Source organism: Procambarus clarkii, chromosome 23 (genome assembly GCF_040958095.1).
Source record: "Procambarus clarkii isolate CNS0578487 chromosome 23, FALCON_Pclarkii_2.0, whole genome shotgun sequence".
Classification (NCBI taxonomy): Eukaryota; Metazoa; Arthropoda; class Malacostraca; order Decapoda; family Cambaridae; genus Procambarus; species Procambarus clarkii.
Window position 1 is genome coordinate 1,351,414 of NC_091172.1, and position 3,561 is coordinate 1,354,974.

General features: G+C 40.8%; 1 long non-coding RNA gene across 1 annotated transcript in view; it reads right to left on the reverse strand.

Annotated features, from left to right (window-relative positions):
* LOC138367703 (uncharacterized) overlaps positions 1-3,233 on the reverse strand; it is a 6,350-nt gene extending 3,117 nt beyond the window's left edge. Inside the window, exons 1-2 of the long non-coding RNA XR_011229398.1 lie at positions 3,200-3,233; positions 1,907-1,984 (exon numbers count right to left, since the gene is read on the reverse strand). This is a non-coding gene — a long non-coding RNA (uncharacterized lncRNA). The remainder of the gene's footprint in view (positions 1-1,906; positions 1,985-3,199) is intronic.
* Between the last annotated feature and the right edge of the window lie 328 nt (positions 3,234-3,561).

Below are 3,561 nucleotides of genomic sequence, written 5' to 3' on the forward strand. Positions count from 1 at the left end.
CTGGACGAATCACTACCAAAACAACACATTGCACATCACTACCAAAACAACACAACACAACACAAGCATTGGCAAAGAATTATAGACCAGTTGCACTAACATCCCACATAATAAAATTATTTGAGAGTGATCAGGAGTCAGATTACTAGTTTTATAGAGACCAATGACCTCCACAATCCAGGCCAACAAGGATTTAGAGCAGTTTCTATGATCGAGCCACTGAGATCTATAAAGAATTCTGATCAAGAAAGAGATCTAGGGGTGGTTTTAGATAGAAAACTATAACCTGAGGATCATATTAAGAACATTCTGCGAGGGGCCTATGCTACACTTTTTAACTTTAGAATTGCTTTTAAATACATAGGTCAAAAAGTTTTAAAAGTTTTAAAAGTTTTTTAAACCTCTCGTGTATCATGAGTGTGATAAAGCATCAGATGGTGCATTCAGATGATGAATATTACCTAGTTCCTTCATCTGGGAAGAATGAACACATATTGGTGCATTCGGTGAATAAAACTAACTACTGTAGTTTAATTGATCAACAGACTGTATATCATATGCAGACTGTATGTGGATCTGCGGGCCACTCCAAACAACACCCTGGTGGACCAAGCTCCACCAGGGCTAAAGCACAAAGTGATATAGATGTGATAGAGAAACTAGGTCAAATGGAGGAGTAGGTCTGTATATTAAACAGCACCTGACGTGCACAGAGCTACTAAACTCAATGTGGTGGTAGAGTGGTGGGGGGGGGGGGAAACATTGCAGAAAAAAACAAAAATACAATTTGGTCAACAAAACAGCATTGTTTAAAATAGAAGACATGGGTTGTCATTTTGGGGGTAAGGTAGGTTACATTGAGTTAATTAGTTAGTACTTAGTTTTTATCTTAAACTGGTTGGGAGAGGTACAGTGTTGCTGTGCTGGTGAAAGAACACCTAAAGGTAAATTAAATAATGATTGCGAATCCACAAGAAGTTGACATAATATCGCTAGAGATCTGCAATCAGGATGATAAACTTTCCTTAAAGAATTTGACAAACACTTGCTGATAGGACATGAAGTAAATGAAATGTATGTCAAGTTTTGTGAAATATATGATAAAAGCACAACAAAATTTGTACCAAAGGAGAGATGCAGAACTAGGAAAAGGGGTTTGTTCAACAGAAATTGCGAGAGGGCCTGAGACCCAAACACACACAAATGGAATCAATATATAGCAAGAGGCCAAACCCCCAAACATACAAGCGATGCAAAGATGCGAGAAACAGCAGCAGCATTAAGGAGAGGGACTTAAGGACCATAAATAAAGTGTGAAAATAAACTCGAGTAAATTTTTTTAACTACTCTCGACAGTGAAGAAAAACAAATATTCAGACGATTTGTGTTAGAATCATTAATCTTACACTTTCGGTCATATTCAACAACACAAATACATACACACACATTCCTGTTGCTGTAGCAAGTGAAGAATTACACACACAGATCACAATAACGTGATGCATCAAATGAACAAATCCACAAGGGCCGTGACGAGGATTCGAACCTGCGTCCGGGAGCATCCCAGACACTGCCTTAATCGACTGAGCTACAACAGGGTAAAAGGGTTGAAACCGAAGTTCTACTGAACTTACTGGATCCCATAGCCTCTCCGAGGCACAAACCAGGCTTTTACACAACCCCCCCCCCCTGCACCCGAGCTATGTCAACAGGCCGTTCTCCCTCTTCGCCCTTCCGAATGCACCATATCAGTAAATTTTTTAATAATCTTTTAAAAATAGTAAATGCCACTATTTTTGCAAAATTATTACGAGATCTATTATTCTATAGAATAATGCATATAAATGCATATATGCATATAAATACAAAACATAAATACAAAACAAGTAAATGTAAATAATTTTACCTTGCACCTAGATCCACCAAGCCTGTATGGCGCACGTTTCAGTACTTCGGAAATCTAGAACTATCTTGAATCTCTAATCTGCAATGAAACAATACATATTATTGCACTTACCAAAACATGGATGAATGTAGAAAATACAGAACTATTAGCTGAATATCAAATAAATGGATTTAATCTATTTCACACAGATAGATATATTACACCGTGTATATTAGGTAATACCTAACATACACGCCTCCACACACACTACATTTGAAATGTAGTCTCAAAAAGACTACATTTCAACAGCAAAGATTACTCCATAAAAAAATAATTAAATTATTGACCAACATGAGAGAGGGTTAGCCAACATGAGAGGGTTGTGTTGATTGCCTGAAAATATTTAAATTGTGTAATGTATTGAATGGCATTTTTCAAGTTACAAAAATTTTTAAATTACTGAACTAGGTTCTAGGCTTTGCTAGGCTTAATTCAATTATTACAGATAAGCCTAACCTAGCCTAGAACCCAGTGGGTTTTCTTCCTATTGGGGAGTGTTGTACATGCCTCGCCTCCACATACACACTAGCACAGCCAGGCCTCGCCTCCACATACACACTAGCACAGCCAGGCCTCGCCTCCACATACACACTAGCACAGCCAGGCCTCGCCTCCACATACACCAGCACTGCCAGGCCTCGCCTCCACATACACCAGCACTGCCAGGCCTCGCCTCCACATACACACTAGCACAGCCAGGCCTCGCCTCCACATACACACTAGCACAGCCAGGCCTCGCCTCCACATACACCAGCACTGCCAGGCCTCGCCTCGCCTCCACATACACCAGCACTGCCAGGCCTCGCCTCCACATACACACTAGCACAGCCAGGCCTCGCCTCCACATACACACTAGCACAGCCAGGCCTCGCCTCCACATACACACTAGCACAGCCAGGCCTCGCCTCCACATACACCAGCACTGCCAGGCCTCGCCTCCACATACACCAGCACTGCCAGGCCTCGCCTCCACATACACACTAGCACAGCCAGGCCTCGCCTCCACATACACACTAGCACAGCCAGGCCTCGCCTCCACATACACCAGCACTGCCAGGCCTCGCCTCGCCTCCACATACACCAGCACTGCCAGGCCTCGCCTCCACATTTAAACCAACCAAGCCCACAAATACATTAACATGGACCAGCATTACACCGTCTAACATACTCTGTCAGATGTAACAACTAAATTTGTGAATTCAAGACCAAATCTATTGTATAACACAGTGTTAGTACGAGAAAAACATTACTTACATTCGAAGCCGTGTTTTAAAATGGCGGCGGTCTTGTACTGACGCTCCAAACTGTGTGTTCGTTTGCGTATGATGAACGTGTGACAATTTACTACAACAATTATTTAATTATTCTTATTCTTTATTTTAATATTTTTAGGGTACATGAAATTTCAAACTTATTTGCACACAATAATATAATTGCATTGTCATAACCTTTATATATTACGGAAAATACGATGACATGAACGAAGTCAAAGTGAAGTTGAAGTCAAAGTCATTCGCCGAACGTATTAGTCATTTTTTTTCTCCCAAACGATAGGGGTAACAAATCCACAGAGAATATAAGTGTACAGTAAAGTCAATTTTATTCAGGAAAGTACA